Below are 24,521 nucleotides of genomic sequence, written 5' to 3'. Positions count from 1 at the left end.
CTGGATATTACATTTACAATATGCATATAAAATAAAAGTACAACATTTTAAACACAGGTAAAGTGTGGGTCACAACAACCTAAGTGCATGTTTCAGATAAATAGACGTTAAATAAACCTTCCAAACCTGTTATCTAACCACATTGACCCCTAGGAAATATTTGGTATATTCCACAAGTCACGTGCTCGGCAGCAAGTTGCAGCATCCAATTTACCTGAATTTCATGGCAGCAAGAAAGGTAAGTTATCTCTTTGGTTTTTTTTTTCTTCTTTATGTTCATTGATACTGACTTTGAAAGTGTCAATCTAAAAGTACAACCCTATTACCCAAATTCTAGCTTCTAGAAATCCTATTAATGATAAGAATCTTTAAAAAAAAGGCGTTAGCATGGTTGCTAGTTAAACACATTTTAAGGATTTGCTAATCGCTATGCTAAAAACGCTTTCTTTAAGCCCTGTGACTTATTTACTTATAGAGCAAAATGCAGTCAAAAATCAAATTGTTACCCAAGATGGGTGAAAACGTATTTTTTCAAAGGCTAAATGCATGTTTTCTTACATTCCATATTGAAAAATGGTTGGGGGGGATTGAACTTTTATAATCTTTTTTTATTTTAACTTTTAAGCTTAACTTTGATACAATTCCTCATTCAAAAAACTGGTGGCGATATACTGAACCTCAATAATTATTCAAATAATTATGTGGAAATTCATAAACAAAATGACTAGGACATTCCAATCAATTTTACAAAATGGCCGCCACATGCCAATCAGTTTAACAAAATGGCCGCCACATTCCAATCAGTTTGACAAAATGGGCAGCACATGCCAATTGATTTAACAAAATGGCTGCTACCTGCTAATCATTTGAACAAAATGGCTGCTACATGCCAGTCGCTTTCACAAAATGGCTGCCGCATGCCAATCAATTAAAAAAAAATTGAACTGATTAGCCTCCACATGCTAATCAGTTCAACAAAATGGCTACCTCATGCCAATCAAATAAAAAAAAAGCTGTAACTCATGAAAGACTAAATGGATTCACACAAAACCTGAAAGGCATGTTTAGATTTTGAGTCTTTCTGCTAAGGTTGTTGGTGTGGCCACCAAAGGGGTGGGGTTATGTTCAAATAGTTCTTTCTCTAGAGCCGTAAGTCTCATCGAGATGAAATTTTGTGTACTGTTTTGTGTATCTTTGTTCTAAGGATTTGACTGACTTCAAAAACTTTCAGCAGCCGTTTCACGCAGTTAGCATTGAGCTACCATTATCTATGGTATTACCCTAATCTGTTATCTATGATCATAGGTGGTGTCTATTGTTGTTTATGTAACTTGGCAAGAACTGACTACTGAACTACTTGAGAGAGGTGCTTGGACCCCACATATTGTTGCCTACTTCAGTATTATGTACTATATTATATTATGTAAAGCTACCCAATAAAATTGTATGTGCTTCTGTTATTTATATTTAAATTACAGTGTTAAGGACAGGTATTGCTTTAGCATGTTACATTATTAAGTAGGAAGTTGAGTAATTATTGAATTATGGCATCAATCGCTGAGCATAAAAAAAGGTGGTGCTTATATAAATTACTATCTGCTGTAATTTCAGTATATAAATTATACATCAGTTTTTCAAACCAGTAGAACATTTTCCTTTAATATGTCTCATGTCTATATTTGCATGCATATTTTACAACTGTATTTTCTATTCAATCTGAAGGGATAGTCTGGGTTAGTGAAAAGTCCATCGGTAAGTAGTGAACAGAGCATTTAATCAGGTTCAGAGGTGTGAGGGAGTTCACTGAGGGGCAGGAAGGCAAGTGGGGGTGTTAAGGGTGAGACTTGAGTCTAACAAGGCTTCTATTGACCGACCGAGAGAGAGAGAGAAGAAGGCTCTACGCTTCAGTGCACTTTTAGTGCTGCCTACTCGCCATGCTTTACAGTCTCGTAGCTACATCAGCTGCTCCTCACACACTCGGGTGTTGTACTATTAGAGAAATGTTGTTTCAACCAAGTTGCAATTGCTGTAACTAGCCAAAATAATGAACATCCAGGAATGGGCTTGCAAAAAGTTCTCTTTATGGTCTACCGAAGTGAGAGGGTTTAAATAGATATATGTGAATAAAATCGGTCTATTCAAACTTGTATTACTACACAGTGTGATCATTTGCAATTTATGAGAGAGAATAAAACTGAAAACGTCAAGTAAGAAATAAAACACTGTGTGGTGTAATTATATACCAAACTAATCAACGACACAAAGTCCTTAAGACATTTCCGTGGTGGAAAACTGTTCTAGAGACTGCCACAATGCTCTGACGCTGGAGACTCCTTCCAAAAATGTAAATCTCCTTACATAAAAACGTTACCGTAGCATTGATTACACACTGTGGTTTGTTTAACAGCGTGTTTTTTTTTTTAATAGTTTATTTCCAGACTTTGATTACGTGGTGCGCCAGTTATACAAAGCATTATGAATTAACTGTTACTATAGAAACGATGACCGCCACAGCTGCTGTTAGAGAAAATTTATCAACACTTCCTGTTCAATCAGCAGCACTGTTGAGTCCGTGTAAAGAGTCAGTAAAAATAAGGAATGGTTAAAGTTCAGCGTGTGTGAAAGGGTTAATATTATCGAGTTTATCAGTGAAATGTGTCTACGGCAGGGTTTGACGGATCCTGAAGCATGACTGGAATGCGTCTTTTTTTTTTTTTATTGATATTTTTCCAGAAGCTATGTTGAGGTCATGCGAGGCCATCACACACCTGCATGCTCTCCACAGATCCAGAGTTTTGTTGTGACAGACCGGATCATCGCATTTTCTCTGTCGGTGGAGCTTGCATTGCTGTGTCATCACCATGGATCAGGTTGCTCACAGGTGCATCACCTTCACCTTCCAGTTTAACCATTAATAGTGTAGCAATAATGAAGGGGATATTTTGAAACTGAACTCGTACGATGAGGTTATTTGGTGCTGAAAGTGTCTGATCTGTGTAAATATCAGTTTCATTTGGGTCAAGTGACTTGCTGTTTTCTTACTAAAAGTCGAAGACGTTTGTGGTCGGTTAAATTTAGAGAATTCAGTGCAATTTATTTACGATAATCTTTCAGAAAAGTCACATGAACTCCACATGTGAATGATTACATTTTAGGTGATTTTTACACGATTTTTCACAGCTGATGTTTACATATGATTCATTTATTTTTACATATATTTTTAGTTTTGCATGTATTCTTGGACTGTGTGGATGTGAACTTTTCACATGGTTCATTTATTTTCATTTGTGACTTTTAAACAATTCCTTTAATTTGTTACACGTGATTTTTACACAATTCCTTATTTTTTTACACAATTCCTTTAGTTTTTTTTTTTACACGTGATTTTTATACAGTTTGTTTCTTTTTGCATCTGAGTTTTACACATGATTTGTACAGTTACATTTACACAGTTCAACTTCTGATATGATTCATTTATTTTCCCATTTTCCCACCACATTTATTTTCATGAATTTGTCTCATATAGGTACATTTCTCATATAGGTTTAATTTTTTCAGATGAAAATGTTCACATGAATAATACTTTTTTCGCATGTACAGTTGCAAAATCTGAATTATTCAGCGCCCATGGCAAATCAGGTTTATTTTCAAAATGTACAGACTTTTAGCTGTTTGCAATGAACAAATCAAACAAAAGCAATTGAAATAGTTCAAGATTTTACCCCAAATTCAGCTGACACTTCTCCAGTTTCAAATTTTTTCACCCCCCTGAATCGAATCCCGCAAAACAAGTGTTGTCTGTGTTCGTTGTGTCAAACTATTTCAATTGCTTTTCTTTGATTTTGTTCATCGTAAACAGCGGAAAGTCTGTAAATTGTGAAACGGGGGTTGAATAATTATTGCAACTGTAATGTGTTTACTGGAGATCATGTGCAATTCCAGGGCAAAACATGTAACGACACCATGTGAAATATGTGCTGTTCCGTGTGAATATTTATTTGCACTCCCACCTGTGCACACACACCTGCCGTCAGAAAGATTTCTAAGCACTTGAAGGGATTTTGTGCGTCTATTTAGACAAGCACTGTGTACACAGCTAATCACTGAGATCATGATGGGACACATTTATTATTTGATTAGTTTTCATTTGAATCGCTACATGATGTGTTTGAGGTAGTGAACAATGCAGCAGGGTTCATTTTTGCATTTTGAATGAATTTTCTGTGTTTCATGTGCTGCTATGAACCAGGTTTTATTTTTCACCCCTTTTTCATATTATTCCTTTTTGTGTGTGTGTGTGTGTGTGTGTGTGTTGCGTCTCGCCACTTGCTGAGCGACTCGTGTGGAATTAATAACACAGTGGTCCTTTTGTCGTTCTCTGAGCTGGACACAGCTGCCGATGCCCAGCCATTCTTCGTCGCCTCACACTTCGCTGACTTTTCCACATTTTTCCTTTTCATTTCTCTCCCTCTCTTCTTTTTCAAATCACATTTTCTGCATAGTCTGCAAATCAGGCTAAGCCTTTGATAAAAGTAATGGTGCAGGGAAGGGGGGGGGTGTCATTGTGCCAGATCTGGAGCTGATTTCAAAGGACAGGAGTGATTATGCAGCATTTGCAAGGGATAAAAAAATATACTTGTGATTGAGATTTGATGCTTGATGGTATTTCACATCCATAAACTTTCCGAAAGGGTCATATCGAGGTTGTTGTTTTTTTATTATTATTCTGATGTGTTTGTCCGATAGCGCGTAAGGATCAAGGGTCTGTTGGTGCTGTGTGGCAAATCTCAGCTGATCGATCAACCTTAATGCAGACATTTGAACCTAATGCCATTAAAGCAGTGCACGTATTTTCTCTAACTTTTAAGATGTCTAAGGCCACAGAATGGGGTGCCACAACAAGAAGGCCTTTCAGGCTCTTTCAGCGGGGATTAGAGAAGCCGCTGCTCTCCACGGCTCAGTAATGTGACTATAATTCCTCTGTGATTTGTAGCCTTACTGCAATCTAATAATTCTATAAATTGGGGGAAAACCCCCCAAAACGGATCAAACAGGCTTGAAAGCAGCAAACACACTGAATGAAGGGACTTTTACCGAAGCTCGGAGGGAGAGATTTCAACTGCGGGACCCTGTGAACCACATGTCTAGACTTTGGTGAGTAAAAATGATTCAAAGTTTTTCTCATAATAGTCCGACCAACCTCATAGAGACAAAGAACATGTGAGCACATTATTGTAACTGAGTGCAGAAGGCAACTTACAGTCTGTAAATCGGTGACTATTTTTGGAGACGTGGCTCTGTATTCTTCTGCTATATTTACATCTCACTTTAAGTGCAGTTCAGAATGTCATTCTCTCCATAAACATCAACATGTGGTAGCTTTGGCTTGTGTGAGGTTTATCTCTCGTTAAGATAAAATTACCCACATATTTGAGTTTATTATTTGGCAATGTTAACCAAATCTCATCTTTGTTTTTATTATATAACAATCCCGTCGTAAACTGATTTTAAAATATCCAGTCATAATCTTGTCTATTAGTCACTTAACCCTTTCTCTCAGTACATCGGCGTTTCATTCTGCTAGCGCAGTGGTTCTCAACCAAGGGGGCGTGAAGAGATCGGAAGGGGGCGCGAATTGTTTTCAAGAAGAAAAAAAAACAGACATCATTTTGGAACTCTGGGTATTTTATTACTTTTCAAATAGAATGTGCCTAAATGGAAAAACCCTGTGTTCCCTCTCCCTGTGTGTTTTTATTGTATTTGCTGAGGAGAGGCGGAGCTTAGCCTGCCTTTTATCTAGCTGTCAGTGCAGACCAGTGTTGCCAACTTAGCGCCTTTTCAGACCCCTTTAGTGTCTTATTTTTTTGCTTTCTGTATATACATATGCAGATGTGTATATATTGATGTAGATATATAGAGTGATTTTATATAGAATAGAAATTCATTGTACCTTGTCTCCTCCAATATATTGGGGCGGGGGGGGTGCCACATAATAGGGGAGGCTTGGGGGGGACTTTAGTTACAAAAGGTTGAGAACCTCTGTGTTAGCGGAATGGAAATCGACTTATCGGATATTTTCAATCAGTATGAACAAATGCATTATTTTATCGCTGCAGGTCTGTTTTAAGATGAGTCAGGACACTGTTGGGTGTCTGTGTGTAGAGTATCGTGACTCTGTGGTGAGCAGGGCAATGGGAAAGGGGAGGGGCGTGAGCCCCCTGCTGGGCGAACAGTTCACACCTCTCCATAATATGGACAGCGCAACTAAAAATTTTTGATAGTAAAACACAATAAAATTACAACATTTAAACCTAGTAGGCTAGGTAGAAAAAGAAATACTTATGAAAAATTGCAAATTGTTAAAGCTCTGAGTGTCTACTTTCATATGAGCCATTAACCACTACAGTGGAGTGTGACTTCACAAATAAGTTTCAATGCTGAAAACAGGCAGAAATTCTGTGTTTTTTGGCCTCTGGTGAAAAGAGCTTAACCATATTCCTGGAAAGAGACAAAAACCGCTGTTAAATCTCGAAAATCCTCCTGACGGTGTGTGATGTGGGAGTGCAAATAACAGACAGAGCTCATATGATGGCTACTAAGATTACCTATACTCTTTTTGCATGTTCATCATAGTTATTGTTCCACTTTAATACAAATGCAGCATGGGGTTTGCCCTGGGGAAAATATAACGGTGGAAGGCAGTGTGATTAACAAAAATGGCAATGGAATAAAGAGTTGGTGTGGGAGTGACTTCTGGAAATGGAGAGCTGTTTTTTGGAAATGAAACATCCCAGCATTGCGCAGCTAGCCCTTTGAAAATCAGGCACCTCCCAAGCATCGGTACATTCCTGGCTGTAGGGTTGATTTGTTTATAGACGACGTGTTTCTCAAGAAGCATTTGTCAGACAGACATCTCTTGTTGCCCCAGTGTGACGCAGGGTAATTAAAGGAGAGGAGATTCTCCAAGGAAGGAACAAAGCCTAGCATGGTGGTCCTGAGGCATGCTGCCTGATCCCCACCCAAAACACTCTCCGATATCACACACACATTCGCACCTGCCTGCAGTCCACAGCAACAATAAAACAGCAAGACAGCATTCTGGTTTGATTTTGATTGTGACATTGACCAGCTGAATTGGATTTTTCTGTGAGTTGGGGTAAATATTCTCTGCTGTGGAAATCAACCATGTTTTTTGATGCATAAGAAGCACAAGTTGTGCAAGTATGTTCATACGTTTAGGACAAAATGAAGAAGCCCGTGAAATTAATTCAAAGCAGTAAGACTTTTTGTGGTTTCGAAGAGTTTCTTCATTACCACAATTAACAAAAAATAGTGTATTGTGAATAAAATATATGTTGAGTAATAAATAAAACATGATTGGGTGTGCTGTTGGAGGAAAATAATCAGCGATGGGGTCGTATGATGCCCAATGTGGAGCTATTGTTACAACCCCAAAGTCGATCATCAAGGACTAAGGGCACATCCTGAAGAGTTTCATTTCTCTTATACCGCAGCAATTTGCTAAAGATTCAGCCTGTACAGGAATTTGCAATTTATTTATTTTTTTTTTTAAAGAGAGTTTTTTTTTTTTGCGGAAAACTACTTGAATTTTGCAAAATTGCGCAGAATTGTTTTGCACGGTCTTCCGTAGTGATGAGACCTTATAGCTGTACTTTTATGTTCAAGGCACGTAAATCGAAGAGGGCTTTGAATGATGTCACATGACGCGTCTTGCCCCAAATCTGCGGAAAATCTGTGGTACTTTTGAAAGCGTTTTGCGTTCGCGGATTCTGGGACGGACTGAAGATTAAATTTTTATTTATTTATTAAGGAACACATCGACACATCATATAAGTATAGTGTTTAATGTTGTGGAGCGTCCACAAAATGAGTTATTTCCTGCCATTGCATATGTTATAGCAGCTATAAGCAATTGTTCCTTCTTGTTTGTCTTTTTGACTGTTTGAAACAGTGGATAGAGAAATCTGCATGACGTTTTTTTCTAAAAAATTACCTGCGGAAAGCTTTTTAAGTCACCTCTTACCAGCGACGTTCTGCAAGTTGATTAGCTTTTTTTTGAAAAAAAAAACCTCAGGAATGTCCATCAATAGTCAGTGTGTTTAATAAGCACATAGCTGAAGGGCAGAGATCCACTGATGAGTCTCTGCTGACCCCAGCGAGGTGATTGATCAGGATCAAGCCATGCCTCAAGGCTCAGAATGGAAACTGATCTATCTGATCAAGATGTGTGGTACTGGAACAGATAACAGAGTTCATGCTCGGGAGCTCTTTGAGAAGTACTGGGATACAGCCCTTGGTCCTTTCTCTAATCTGCAGCACCTCACATTGTGGTGCGTGTTTGCGATATCAACACACTCTGCCTAACTTCAACAGTCTTAGAGAAGTTAGTTAATATTCATCAAGACCCCACCTCTCTCAAAGCAAAGGGGTTTAACAGGACAATTCACATGAAAGAAGAATGGGGAAAAGCAGGACTCTCTATCTTATCAAATCAGCCATCTTAGGGACATTTCACACAAGGGAAGTCTCGATCTTTATAAGAATGGGAGCTTGGCGAAACGTGGGCTCCCAAATGCAAATTTGTGGAAAGAAGAAAACTACTTCTCATAAAAGTGTTTTTAAAGTTGTAACAAAATAGTTCTTGCACATTCTAATTTTTGTTAATGCTTTAAGTTTCACTTAACTAACGTGATCTGCTTACAAAGTAAACCGACACTTGTATTAGTTTAAGTTGAAATACACCTGCATTGACTAACGATCATTCAAACCGGGACTAAAAATTATGTTAATAATGTAAGTGTTCATAACATACTGAACTCTCTAGGAAAGAACATATCTGCAAACGTGTTCATTAAAGTGTTCGTATTACTCATTACGGGCTTAATTCTTCTTATTGATATGAAGATTGGTTAATACAGGTAAGGATTACTTGACTTGCAGTGAGGGGAAAATAACTATTTGCACACTTTTTTGTTATGTAATGTACTTCCAGTGTATATATCCACTTAAATTTTACACATAATGCAAAATTGTAGTAACAACACTTTTTTTTCCCCAAGGATGTATTCCTAAGCAATGATATGGGTGGGGGGCAAAAAAAAGAAATTGAAAGAGCTAAAAATTTACGAGCATCAGTATTTGTAGCGTAGCTTGTTCCAGCGTTGTGGTTCAATTTTGGCCATTTCTTTTGCCAACTGATGGACAGTTTTAAAATCCTCTATAAATTCTCAGTGGGATTGAAGTCAGGAAATTGGCTAGGTCTTGAGTTATTTTGGCTGTATGTTTGGGGTCATTGTCTTGTGTAAATTTGTGGTGGATATAGAATGCAGTGGAAGTATTTCCCTTCAGTGTATTTGGTTTATTATTTAAAAAAAACCCAAACATGTTAATTACTTTTTTAAAGTAAACATTACTTGTAGTTTAATAATGCTGAAGTTTATGTCAGGAATAAAACACTTGGGGCCATGCTGTTTTAGGAAAATAATTGATAATGCAGTCATGTGATGTGCCCTGACGCTGTGGAATCCAAAGTTGATATTTTCCTCTAACAGGATGTCCTGAAATGTTTTATTCATCTTATACCATAGCAGTTTGCCTGTGATTCAATTTTGATTAATTAAAGAGCAACATGTCATACATTTTTAAAGTTTATAGTTAGGGTTCAATGTTGTGGAATATCCATGAAACAAGTTAGTTCCTGTTTTTACATTATAACAGATGTAAACAGTCATTCCTTCAGCAGCCTCTCTCTCTCTCTCTCTCAGGTAATAAGATAAAAATCACAGCTTGTCGTTTTACTGAGAAACCGCAAAATGCAACGTGTTTCGTCCTGCAAAATTTGTTACATTATTTTCTTTGACTGTTACAAAGCACCTTATAAATGTTTTATCTATTTTTCTTTGTTAAAAGCCCCATATTAATTATTCTAGTGATGATTGAGTATTCTAGACATCTTGAGTAATGGCCAGTCAGAACTGGGCATTCAACAGCGCTTTGAATGTTCAAACACTTCTTTGATATAAGCTGTAGTTAAGGAAAAAAAAAAAAAAAAAAAAAAAACACCTTTTGGGATCTGTTAGTAAAATCGCCATGTCCTCACCGAACTACAGGGTGTCCCAGATGTCTCCATACATAAGGGACTATGTTTGCCAGCACCATGTCTGTTGTGTTTTCGTTCGTGGACGTAAACTTCTTGGTCGGTCTGCAACACTCCAGTCTTTTTGAATTTGTTAAGTTTGGGAACAGTGTCACGTGTGCTGTGCTTGCCGTGTTTCCTGTTAGTCCATCGCAAGCTCGCGACAGCTTCCCGATCCAGCCGTGAGAATGATTTCAATACCTTCTTTTGTCAAAGGCATTCTTAAAGGTTATCTGGGGAAAAAATATATATATTGTAATGTAAACTATGTATGAAAAATTTTGGAAGACATTTTAGTAAAAAACGTTCATTTCCACATGTATGGAAACTTTTATGTCCATTCCAAACATGGCATGTTTATGGTCGGATATTTATAGATTGAGTGGAAAAGTTGACGTTTTTGCCGTAATAGGTAGCCTAAAAAAAGCACAATGTGTGTTAGCCACACGTACTGTAAAAATAAATTTATCTCCTGCTGATTCAAAAGAGAGAATTTTACTCGCAATAATAAAAAGCATAGAGCGATAAATTTTATGCACGGTTCGGGGCTCTTGGCAGCTTTTCAGAGGACTGCTCTAATCTTATTTGGCCTTTGATGAGTAGTGATTATGCTGCCAAATTATTACACAATGTTTATTTATGGTGTAAGTAACAATAAAATGAAATGCCATTTAGACCTAAATCAAGCTTCATATTTCTGAAGACCTTGGTCAAAACGGGTTGTAATGGTTATCATTTAAACAAATATTTTTTATGCTCAGTGGAGAAATCGAGCCAACTGAGCAAACGCACATCTGCACCATGTCAGTTCACACACTAATCTGCATGTCTAACATCTGGCTAGGACGTGGTTTCGATGTCTGTCGACCTTGCTCAGAAACTGAATGCGTTGGTATGGTCCGTTTTGGGCACCTTTGGAAAATGTATGAATTCTCCGAAGGTTAGCGATGGTGTAACGCACAAGCGAAAAAGAGCAAAACATAAGAGTGAATTTTAACATAACCAACTGAACATAACGAGTAATCAAGCACTTCTCATTCTCTCCATCTTTCCCAGCCTCTCCATCTCTGCACCTAGGAAAGATGGCCGGTTCCTCCCAGGGGAGAAAGCAGTCTGAGAAGTCATAGCACAAGCTTCTGATCATGTGAGTACTCGTCTGTTCCTCCTCCTTATGCATCCATCCGTCTGTCCGTACATCTATCGATCTCCTGTTTTTCCCCCATCCAGACCTCCCTTTAACAGTCTATTGCTATACTAAAGGTAGACATTGTGTGAACCATGCTCCTCCCTGTTTTCCCTCCCTAAAACATCTGAACATTTTAATCCTCACAAAAATTTCTTAATGAAAGCAAATGGGGCTCAGACCTCAGAGAGGACACAGGGGTGACTAAAGGAGCGTGACAGAAACTTGGAGAAGGAAAGGGGGGAAAAAAAAATGTAGGATACAATGAATATTTAGTACATATCCATCGTTAAACCCTAGCGAATCTGAGGAGGTTCACAGACATTTTTATGCATTTTGTTGCGGTTCTAAGTACGACGTCTGTATAACGGTGGTACAGCGCGTAGCGTTGTCGTCTCACGGCTCCGGAGTTCGATCCTCAGCTCAGGTTACTGTATGTGGAGTTTTGCATATTCTCCCCGAGTCCTTGTGGGTTTCCTCCAGATACCTGCTGCGATTTAATGTCAAACCAAGGCCCTCATTTCAGGTCTGATTTACTCCAGGAATTCTGTGAGTGAAATGAAATAAAACGCTAACACAAAACCTAATAAATGAGCACAAGCTAACGGTGAAGTGGAACATCCCAAAAATGCCTCTCTGATGAAAAGAAACAGGATTATGCATGCAGTAAGACTAGACTGGAAACGTATGAAGTATGCGATGGTTTACAGAAGCATGGACCACGCTACAACTGGTAAAAAATCTACACGGTGGGGGCAGGATGCACAAGAAACATGACCTTGACCTCGCATGAGTAGCCAAAGAGACTCCGTACTATGTCGAGGTCATCCTCTGGTCATTCTCATCAACTGTAGTGATCATGGTGTTCCGCTTGTCCACCACTTAGCCATTGGACCACGGTTACGTACACGGCCTTACAGTACGTCCTAACACTGCACCTCCCAGACAATAATAGACCGGGCACTAATATATAAATAATGCTGATACCGTTTTACTGTTAAGGATGAGAATCGCTCAAAAGTGTTAACACTGCTCTCTATTGAGAATAGGAATCGCTCACAAGTCACTCCCCGTTTCACAAATGTCCGAAACCCGTAGGTGCCATAGGTGTTCCATGTAACCATGTCTATTGCCTGTGCTTGCGTTAGTGACTATCGAGCCAGTATCTACTGTAGCTAATATTCTAACTAGCTCCCTTGAAAGTAACACATTTTCAGTTAACTACCAAACCTCACCTTAGCTGACAGTTATTTATATTGCAGGACAATATTTATGATGCAAATGGCAAGAACCGAGAGAGAAATAGATTCCCAGAGCATGTAACACTAATTAAAAACGGATCGTTTTGACACGATGGAAACCTACATGGAAAACTGTTTACGAGTCCTGTACACACAGCATATTTGAGGCTGTATTTGTCAAGCAGTTGGACAAACCTCAGGAAAAGCTGATGAGTTAAAATCTAGAGACATATTTATATATAAAAAAAGTGTGCAGATGATAGTTTGAATACAGCACGATTTATCACATTTTAATGGATAGTCGAACTCATCCACTGGCAGCCCTTATGGTGACATTTTGGAAATATGCATTTGGAAGCGTATTTTATAAACAACCAGGCTGCTGGAACAAGATAAATGGAAGATAAATGGGCAACAAACAGTTTCCTGCACAATTTTAATCCTGCATGCCCTGACAGGAACTGGGCAGAATATCAAATAATCCATTCAGGTTTTTCTTTCCCATATAAGACTACAATGAAGGATTTAATAAAGCCTGCTGAAAAAAAAAACAAAACAGGCATTTGTTTTGAATTACGCAGATGTTCCCAATCGACCCTAATGACGGTTATCAAAAACGTGTCATGACTGAAAATTCGTCAGTTATGAATGGCTGAAGTGAGGAAGAGAGGCGAGCGAGTACTTGTAGCCTTTCTCATGATTTATTTGCATGAAATCCAAAAGTATTGCTTTTGCCTGTTCTTTATTTTATGAATGTTTTGAGGTTGTATAATTAACCTATCGAGAACCTTTTACAGTATAGTAGAGAAGCACAGCTAAGTCCTAGTATGCCACAGTGAGTAAAAATATATTTAAAAAAAACAAAAACCTGAATATAGAAACGTCTTCAGAGCAGCGTAGTCAGAATCGCATGTGATCACCCTGTCCATGTTTCCTCAGGGTTCTCCGGTTTCCTCCCGCCTCAAAAAACCTGCAGATAGGTTGGCTCTGAATTACTCTGAAATGTGAAATGAGTATTTGGGGGGAGGGGGGTGCGGGGTGCGGTGCGCCTCCCGTACAGAGGGTGTATGCCTCGTGCCCACTGTTCCCGGGATCCACCGAGACCCTGACCAGGATATAGCGTTTACTGAAAATGAGTGAGAATGAGAATCACGTTATTAGGTGTGCGAGTTGTCGCGTATGAAGGATGAAATGTTTTCCAAGCCCAGTATTGACTGTAAATATTTATCCATGCTGAAAAGGGAGAACACCAATTGTGAAATCCTGATTCATATGCGGTTTTATTGCATTTTCCACACGCACTTGCTTTAAGGAATGCCGTGTCATGCAAATGGACAATTGCACACGAATTGTGGTTCACTGTCACCGACTGCACACAGGGTAACCCGGTTAAACCCCAGTGCCTGAGTGCAAGAACACAACAAGTAAATACCAAACGTGTGCACATATATAAGCATGCATAAAGTCACTCACACACACACATGCTGTCCTCCTTTGGGCAGGCGGTGTAGGTAATGAGTGTGTTTGCTTACCCATTAGGCCTCTCTTCAGATGTTAGAGCAACATGGACCACAAGCTCCCCGAGGAAGAGCTTTCACTGCCTTTAAAGCCGCATTAATGTCCACACACACACAGAGAAAAAGAGAGAGAGGAAAGGAGTGAGACAGTTTCGCAAATGAGAACAGGTTGGAATTTACAGCTTTACTGATGGGTGTTTTTTTTAAAAAAGGTGAATGAACTGTTTCACAGCGCAGTGAGAGTTTTAGACAATGACTGATGATGAGTCCAGACAAACCTCAGGCTGAACCTGGATAGGAATTACTCATTCACACACACTTACTCTACATTATTTGACTTTTGAGTGCCTACACACAAATTAGGCGTTTACAGACTGACATATTTGGTGGCTGTGTTGTTCATGCTAATACTGCAAGCTAAATATTGTCTCTGTAAAGTGTCAGATTGCGGCTCAACAAAACAACACGGGGCTCACAAGGCAAGGTTTGTGGACGAACACCGTGTATGTTTGCTCTGCAAATGTTAGCTTAAATAATGAGAGCAACACTTTTCCGTGTGCTAGGTTGCCATTTTCACAGTCCGTCACTTCAGTTTGGAGAAAATGGGACTGAAAACTTGTCACAGGGTGGAAAATAGTCATGTTTGTTTGTTTTTGTTTGGGTAGGTATACAGCGTTCCCAGTGTGTGTAACAAACATTGGTGTAAATTTGAATGGCACCTGTCTATTCAAATCATGACTGCAAACATCCATGACTACCCATACTGAAAAAGGACCTGAATTTCAAATGATCATGTGATTCATGTGAAATTTACACGTGGTTTTCGGACGCGTCACACGTGTTCTGTTTCTCACATTGTTCGTACATGTTTATTTTTCACATGTACTGCATATGTTTATTTTTCACATGATGTACTCACTTTAAAGGGGTGGACTCACTTTTGAGATGCTGTGTGTGTGTATATATACATGTGTGTGTGTGTGTGTGTGTATGTATGTATGTATGTATGTATGTGTATATATATAATATATATACCCATACACACAGTGTCTCACAAAAGTGAGTACGCCCCTCACATTTTTGTCAATATTTGATTATATCTTTTCATGTGACGACACTGAAGAAATGACACTGTGCTACAATGTAAAGTAGTGAGTGTACAGCTTGTATAACAGTGTAAATTTGCCGTCCCCTCAAAATAACTCAACACACAGCCATTAATGTCTAAACCGCTGGCAACAAAAGTGAGTACACCCCTAAGTGAAAATGTCCAAATTGGGCCCAAAGTGTCAATATTTTGTGTGTCCACCATTATTTTCCAGCACCGCCTTAACCCTCTTGGGCATGGAGTTCACCAGAGCTTCACAGGTTGCCACTGGAGTCCTCTTACACTCCTCCATGACGACATCACGGAGCTGGTGGATGTTAGAGATCTTGTGTTCTTCCACCTTCCATTTGAGGATGCTCCACAGATGCTCAATAGGGTTTAGTCCATCACCTTCACCCTCAGCTTCTTTAGCGAGGCAGTGGTCGTCTTGGAGGTGTGTTTGGGGTCGTTATCATGCTGGAATACTGCCCTGTGGCCCAGTCTCCGAAGGGAGGGGATCATGCTCTGCTTCAGTATGTCACAGTACATGTTGGCATTCATGGTTCCCTCAATGAACTGTAGCTCCCCAGTGCCGTCAGCACTCATGCAGCCCCAGACCATGACACTCCCACCACCGTGCTTGACTGTAGGCAAGACACACTTGTCTTTGTACTTCTCATCTGGTTGCCGCCACACACGCTTGACACCATCTGAACCAAATAAGTTTATCTTGGTCTCATCAGACCACAGGACATGGTTCCAGTAATCCATGTCCTTAGTCTGCTTGTCTTCAGCAAACTGTTTGTGGGCTTTCTTGTGCATCATCTTTAGAAGAGGCTTCCTTCTGGGACGACAGTCACGCAGACCGATTTGATGCAGTGTGCGGCGTATGGTCTGAGCACTGACAGGCTAATTGGGCCCAATTTGGACATTTTCACTTAGGGGTGTGCTCACTTTTTTTTGTTTGTCAGCGGTTTAGACATTAATGGCTGTGTGTTGAGTTATTTTGAGTGGACAGCAAATTTATACTGTTACTCAAGCTTTACACTCACTACTGTACATTGTAGCGAAGTGTCATTTCTTCAGTGTTGTCACATGAAAAGATATAATTAAATATTTACAAAAATGTGAGGGGTGTACTCACTTTTGTGAGATACTGTGTGTGTGTGTGTGTGTGTGTGTGAGAGATATATTAGTATATAGTATATACTGTACTTTTTATTTATTTTAGGTAGTTACAGTTTAGGACCCATTTTCTTAGTGTACAATATGCCATTTCCTAGCTCCCTCCATCACTTTTTTTTCATATATGAGAACATTTCAGTAGCCATGTAAAGTTATTTTAGTGTTATATTTATATTTTTGCATTTTCTTTTATTGTATGTAAAGGCTGGAAAGATGTGCATGACAGAAGAATTCAATTTATTTGTATAGTGCTTTTTACAATAGACATTGTCTCAAAGCAGCTTTACAGAAGCATATAAACACGGTATACAGATATTAAAAGTGTGAATTTATCCCAATTGAGCAAGCCAGTGGCGACGGTGGCAAGGAAAAACTCCCTAAGATGTTAAGAGGAAGAAACCTTGAGAGTAACCGGACTCAGAAGGGAACCCATCCTCATCTGGGTAACAACAGATAGTGTGATAAAGTTCATTATGGTTTATGTGGAGTCTGTTTGGCCTTAGAAGCAGCCGTAGTCCCAGCAATCTGGAATTGGAGTAGATGAGGGCTCCATCCAGAGCTAGGACATCCGAAACGGATCGGGCCGGTCCGGAGAGCAGAAAGGATCAGGGTCTCTAGTATCTCCATAATATCGTGTGTGGCTCGACAGAAGGAGAGAGAAAAGATTATTAGGACTGTGCTTAGCATAACAAAGTCTAGTCGGGGTAGGCTTGAGTAAACGAATACGTTTTAAGCCTAGACTTAAACACTGAGACTGTTTAAGTCTGGGCTTAAAAAAGTTGAATGGTTGAATGCACAAAAGCCTACATGGAAGTACACCATATGGCCCAAAGCTTGTGAATACCTAACCATCACACCCATACAGTAGGTTTGAACGCTTAGAATATCTTTGTAAGCTGTAGCATTATAATTTCCCTTCATTGAAACTAAGAGGCCCAAACCTGTTCCAGCATGACGATGCCCCTTTGCACGAAGTGAGCGCCATGTAGACATGGTTCGTTAAGGTTGGAGTGGAAGAACTCGAAGTGTCGTGCACGGATCCCTGACCTCAGCCCCACTGAACACCTTTGGGATGAACCGGAACGCCGACTGCACCCCAGACCTCTTGACCCAACGTCAGTGTCCGACCTCACTAATGCTCTTGTAGCTGAATGATGATAAATCCCCACCGCCACGCCCCCCCCCACAGCCTCGGTATGTTCAACAAGCACATCCAGGTGTGATAGTCTGGTGTCCACAAGCGTTTAGCCATATAGTTCATTTAAAATTTAGAAAATACTAAGACCTAATTAGTCTTAGTATTTTAATTAATTAGTCCAAAGATAACAGTATTTAATGGCAGGGCAAGCTACGTTATGATTCTGTCATAAAGATGCAGTGAATTGATAAAATACAGAGAGAAAACAGGACCCCCAGAATATATGATCATTTAAATGGACTGTTATCAAAGTTATGGATCCATACGTATGTAAAATTTTAAAAGCTTTAACGTGTAGGATTTGGTTGAACTTGAGCTATCTGTTACTAAAGAACATGTTACCGTGTATAATGTTACACTGGAGGTGGTTGGGGGGGGGGAGCTGACAGGTTCATGACCTGATCATTTTTGTATTCGTGTGTGTGTGCGCCTGCGTGCTTGATTGTGCACTGTGTATGTATAGGAATGTGTGTGTGTTTGTGAGAGTGCATGTAACTTGTTTGTGCGCTTGTATGTGTGTAGCGCGTGCATGTTGCACGTGCGACGTCTAGATCTTTCCGTGTGATCGTTTTCCATTGAAGAGTCACTGTGCAGTAATCAGAAAGCGCGTGCATGGCAGCGTTGATCACGCTGACATTAATTCCTCGCGCGCAGCAGCCTGAGCGCCGTGTTTGGGCGCTCGCTGGCCTCATCAATCACGCGCAGCGACTTGGCCACGTGCACCGGTCGTGCTAATATTCCTACTCGAGCGGGCTAATATTCGGTGGCACAAGAAAGCATTCATACGCCTTCTGCAGCCTTTTTATTAACCTCTGCCATATGATTTATTTACGCACGTCTCCCCAAACATGCGCGATATTTGGTTTTGGCTATTAGTTTTCACTCTTTTACATTTTGCATTTTGATTGGGTTTTCCAGGGAGCATGCCAGCGCGAGGTCAGGAGTTCTTTGTGAATAAATGGGATTAAATTAAATCAAAACGAACATGCGTTCTGGCTTTTTTTTTCTTTTCTCCAGTGAGCCGAGCAGTCGATTCGGCTCACTAACGAGAGTCGGCACGTTCGATTCTCGAAACCCAAATACTGATGATAGTGGTGTTTACATGTACTCCTCTTTTATAAAAGAACAATTTATTGAACAAAAGTTGCGCAGTAAATAACGTGGCTATAGACCATGTTGAATGCATATTAAGCACCGGAAGTGGCGTCGCTATTCCTAGAGCGTAACTGGTTGACCAGTAAATATTATTCAAAACGCCAGCAAATTCATTCAATTTCTAAAAGACACAGCACAGGATTGCTGCAGTGCATAGACCGAGCTGGATATCCACTAGCAGTGCCAGGATCTGTAGCACACGTGTCCAGGAGGAACGTAGCTCATTCTCGCATCCAATTTAATTTCCTTCACCAGTCATAAATTAGCCCATTGTGGAAAAACAGTGTTTATTCAAGGATAACTACATTTTTGTCATTATGGGTTGTTTTTTTTTTTTTTTTTTGGAAGCATGAAATGTTTTTTTTTTTTTTTTTTTTTTTTTTTTTTTTTGCTCACAGTAAAGTATCTGGCTGTGCTGGGTACTTATCAGATTCCACCATGTTTTACTTTCTGAACAGACTGAGCTGGGGCGGAGTGAAAGGGCTATGGGCCGTGTCTAAAAAAGACTAACATGCCATCTGGCCCAGGTACAAGTTTTCCTCCTTGACATAATTCACTTATGTTGATTACGTTACCGTTACATTATTAAATCGCTACACGTTTGCATCGACGAGCGTTCCTCCATTAACGTCATCATGCCAATCTTGTATCTGCACTTTAGCTTACGTTAGAGTAGAATATTTTTGAGATTCCTGTGCATCGAACCTGGATGTCCACCTTCCCAATATGCTGCTCTATATACATTCAAACGCACGTCTTGCCGTTCTCAGTAGCGGTGGCTTCGCGTCATGTCGTGTCAGCTCGGGTTGACGAGATTTCTTGCACACAGAAGACGCTGTTGCATCGCATGATGTTATTAATGCATCATATTTATTTCAGTTGTGCGTTAAAAGGGGTTGACGAGAAATTGTGTCTCAAAACATGAGCTACAACTGTTACCATAGAACGTATTGTGCTTTGGCCTATACCGATGGCTTATAGTGGAGCACTATAATTGAAATACAACTTGGCCTTTGAGCCAATACATCCCAGACAGACAAACACACTTATCAACATTTATGGCAGTTCTGACAATGACAAGTCTATTATGGGCCAAGTTCTAAGCAGCTGCGTTTAAAATTTATAAGACCAAAAATGCCCCAAATGCAACCCGTATTTGTATGGCAAATCAGTGTTTGGCCAAATGAGCCCTAACTGTAAAGTCTGCCCCATATCGTTACATACGATATCATCAGGGTTGAGTTATGGCTGTGTTTTGGCAGTCTGATTCGAATGAGTTCATTGCCGTAATTCCACGGTGGTATGTGGGCCAGATGAAGTTGTAAGCGTGGGCCATCTTTGAGCCATTACTCACTTTCTATCAGTGATCATGCTGTTGTCTTTGAATCTCTCCGTTTTAAGTAAATCACGGTTGCTTAACGTCGTGCGACATCATCTCTCTGCACCATAGGGTTCTGAACTGTATCATGAAGGTGTTAGCTGGTTCATGTATGTTGGACCTGGATTACACATTCACGATAAACAAACTTTGTGTCACAAAAGCAACTCGACAATAGCTTAAACAAACAGTTCAAGAGTTTAAACAGTTCTTGAATAAACTCGGGTGTCTGACCTCATTCTGTCAGCCAAATCATCTTCCAACTAATGACATCCAGAAAGATTTATTCCAATACCTTTTTTTCCTACGAATGACTTGAGGAGAGACCGAGATCTGTTTTCTCATCGCACTCCAAATACGCTTCCAGAAATTCCCTTTTGTGATCAAGTGCGACATGATAATAGTCAAACAAACCACACAATTACACCTCTGATACGCGCCTTAACGCTATCCCTGACAGAGGCTCCATTTTGAAGTACCTAGTCAGATTGCATCTTTGTACTGTCCCGAGAATGACCTTCATTCATGAAAAAGTTACAGAAAAACGATATGTTTTCCAGATTTCCCTCATTAGGCTAGACGGGGCATAATGAGGCAGGACAAAGCATGTATCCAAATGTGTTTGACAGATGAGTTTTTTATTAGAACTGATTGTAACAAATAACAGAAAAACTCACAAAATGTGGGACATTGGTTATGGTTTTGTTTGTGTGTGTATATATAATATAAAATTATAGCCTTAAAATTATTTACCGAAATCATTAGTCACGATAACAAGTAGAGGACCATACTAATCGAGTCCAGGTGTTAGCTAAGAAAATACATCTTAACTACCAGCTGAATTTAATATTTAATTCAAAACCCAACCATGTCCGCCTCATTTAAAGAAATTTGAATGATGAAGGAGCTGGGGCGACTGTTTTTGCAGTGACTTTTGGACAGCTTTTCTCTATTTTGACCCGTACCCGATGCCAAGTATCAACAAAATGACTGGGAGACTGGGTAAAATTCGTCCCGATGATTGACTGGAATAAGGGCTAGTGGCAGGTGTCTCTAGCAATGGAGGCTAATAAGCTTATGGTTTTTAAAACTCTGAGGAACTATGGATCTGACAGCAGTACCGTTATATGGATCTTCTGCAGCCGTAAGCGCGGACATAGTCTTGCAGAGCCCAGATTTGACCAAGCTGTTTGTTCTGTAGACAGATGGCTCAGGCTAACCGCTTTTATAAGCTGAGAGCTCAGCTTATTCCACTGTGGAGAAAGAATGCTTAGCTGTAAAATGGGTGATTTGACTCTTTCAGGCGCTAACTAAGGTATCTTGAGCATGAGACCGATCACGGAGCTCTCATGTGACTGGGTAAGATAAGGGAGTCAAATGCAAGAATCACCCACTGGTACTTGTCGTCTTATCCCTTGTACTATACAGTGAAGTATACTATTGATTAGTCATTCAATCAAGAGCCATTGAGGAAGTAGCCTCAGACCCATTTTACTAAAAAGTTATGACGCTAATAATAATTTTATCATCTGCACGATTCGCAGGTTCACGACGGATCCGGAGACTATACCAGGAACACCTGGCAGGAAGATACCCTACGACCTGGATGGTACATTCTAGTACTGGGGAGAGGTGAATGCGAGTCGCTTGAATGTGATTGAATATTATTGTGGAGCAGTTTGAGTAAGCATGATTACCGATTCGATTTTAAGTACTAAATATTTCTAAATGTTTTTATACATTTTTTTAGATGATTTGAAAAGGTACCGATCCTATCCACACCAACAGCTAGCTGATGTCCTGTCAGGGTTATCTTATCTGTGGCTAATTAAGCGGTAAGACATCTAAGATGTAAGTAATCTACAGTACACGAAGCACGACAACGGACAGATACTAAACACACCGGATTTCAAACATTGTTGCAAAATACAACTAGCTTTTTCTTATTTTATTACACAATAATTTGACGATTAAATTTGTGAGTGGTCATTTATAGTGATCTGTGTTCACAATACTTTATGTGAATATATTAGCCACCTTATAAACACTCATAAGCCTTAAAATCCAGGGTATTATCGGTAAAATGTTAGTGAAACCTTCAAATTCATGACCATTCACATGATTCGATTGAAATGAAAAGCTGCTGTAAGATGATTAGGGGTGGGGTTAAGTGTTGTACCATTTTATGTGACCTAATTTGTATGAAATCAAATGAAATCCAAGCATGAATTCTTTCCTGAGATGAGGCTGACGAGCAGTCTTTGGGCTTCGGCTTTGCAGCTTTCAAACATTATTTTACTACTCTAAATTGTATATATGGTGCTATACGAATGATGAACTGGCAACTCATGATGTCACTGGGTGTTTTCCTGCCTCGTGTACAGTGTTCCTAGGACAGGCTCCGAATCCACCGTGAACCTGATCAGGATAAAGATGAATGACCACATCCTGGACTGGTCATCATTTGCCTGATGAAGAATTTAGTTCTTGGCATGAATGACCATGATTTCTAATTTCAAGACATTTCTCCTGTTTCTCACCGTGTGCGAATTTCTCAGAATCAGCTGCCTCAGAAGGGGTCATTGTATTTAAAAAAAAAAAAAACAAAACACAATTTACAAGACTACAGACTGATTCAGAGACTACCGATTTCCGACCACGCCGTTCACGGAAGGACATTTGGCACCTGCGCTACAGCTCGGCATCCCTGAGAGAAGCTACCTGAGATCACAGAGAGTTTATACAGTCCAGATACCCATGTCTTATCACACACCCATGCGGGTCCGATAGCACAAAATCAACACAGAGTCATGAATGAAATCTCCGGAGGGCTAGACCTCACAAGAATTCGCTCCATTTCCTCAAACGCGTAGGAGAGTCGAGAACATAGGGGAGATTCTATCAGGACTCGATCCCTTTCACACTAGCTACTCTGTTCGTTTTGTGGAACACTACGGCTTGTCTTCATGCGTTCATGACTGTGTGACCTTTTTCTCTGCAGTTGGTGTAAATAATATTGTCTAGCTGTCAGGGACTGTAAATTCTATGAAAAAGTGGTGCTCAGCACACCAACTTTGAGATTTTTCATACAGGTTATTAATAGGACTGTCAAAGTATGTCTGGCATCTCATACACCAGGACTATGGAGATGGAAATGCAGATTTTATCTCCCCCCCCCCCCCTTTCCCCCCCCCTAGATGCATGTTAGCCATATGATCTGTCTGTTCTCACTGGCTCAAGAACAAAAGTCATCAGTCCAAACAACGGTGATCTAGTGAGTGAAAATATGACTTGCAAACTTAACAGATGGTAAATTATGACTCTATTAGTGAGCAGAGAGCTGTGTTTTGTGGGTAATGAGATCAGTCTCACTCGACAACCCATAAATCCATGCTTTGATTAGCACATCTGCTATTATGAAAGAGGCGTTTATTCAAAGAACAAAACCAGCAGTCGCTTTTCTGTATTGCTGAATGGTTCTTGCTTATTATGGTGGCGTGGCATAAACCAACTCGTACGTATAAAGTTAAGGTGAGTGCGCATAGCGGGGATATATATATATATATATATTATATGGCTTCCTCAAGTGTTCTTTGGACGGTTAAGTGATTGGGTTGCTCTATATACTGATTATTGATATTATTAAAGAATATTGTTGGAATACAGTGGAAATGAAGTCAAACTCGAAATCAAATAATCACTCCAGCTTTTTCAGTTTCAAGTCCTACAAAAATTGCATGAGATCGAATTGAATTTCAACACTAGTGCCCTCTCCACCTGTGTACATATAAGAAATACAACCATTACAAAAAATTGTGTGCTTGCTCTCAACTTATAATGAAACTAGATGATGTGTTAATGGCATATACTGCTTGGTTGGTTTTGACCACATTTAGAGGGTGTTTAGGAGCTGTGTGTTTGAGTGTTGGTTTTTGTGGTCATCTCTGGACTGTACAGCACTGTAGTGCTGCAGCAAGGCCTGCGTCATACATGGGGAAAGTCCATCATTCTGGGCTGAACCCATCACCGCCACTCCTCCTCATCATCATTTCTCTCACTAACATTTTCCTCTTTCCTGAGATTTTTTCCATCTCATTCTGTTCGGTTCTTGGCCGCACATTAAGTGAGCACTCGGCACCTAATCATGTCTAGCTACACATCCTTGTGTTCAACCACTCAATTAAGTTTTCCTCTTGGGCCAAAGGACTCAATAAATAATGCCATGCCCCTGCCTCATCGTCAGTCATTGGCAATTCTAGACTCTTTTTTTAAAAATATTTTTTACGGGGGCCCTATACTTCTATACTTCCTTTCTGCCCCTTGGTCACTCTTTCCTAAATCGATTAAATTCCTTCTAAAAATGAGAAAAGTGGTAGTGCAGCAGTAAACAATCTGCAAACTGTCCCCTGGCTCCTCCCCTT

General features: G+C 39.8%; 1 long non-coding RNA gene across 3 annotated transcripts; it reads left to right on the top strand.

Annotated features, from left to right (window-relative positions):
• Positions 1–24,029, top strand: LOC128605203 (uncharacterized). Of its 3 annotated transcripts, XR_008385511.1 has the most exons (5): positions 1–238; positions 11,213–11,300; positions 21,645–21,732; positions 21,851–21,951; positions 22,485–24,029. It is a non-coding gene; the product is annotated as an uncharacterized LOC128605203 (long non-coding RNA). The 3 variants fall into 3 exon arrangements; XR_008385509.1 differs by having other exon boundaries at positions 21,645–21,951; XR_008385510.1 differs by lacking the exon at positions 1–238 and adding an exon at positions 4,669–5,154 and having other exon boundaries at positions 21,645–21,951.
• The last annotated feature ends 492 nt before the right edge of the window (positions 24,030–24,521 follow it).

This window comes from Ictalurus furcatus, chromosome 3 (genome assembly GCF_023375685.1).
Source record: "Ictalurus furcatus strain D&B chromosome 3, Billie_1.0, whole genome shotgun sequence".
In the NCBI taxonomy this organism is placed as follows: Eukaryota; Metazoa; Chordata; class Actinopteri; order Siluriformes; family Ictaluridae; genus Ictalurus; species Ictalurus furcatus.
Note: the sequence above shows the minus strand (reverse complement) of the source record. Positions and strands in the feature narration are given on the sequence as shown.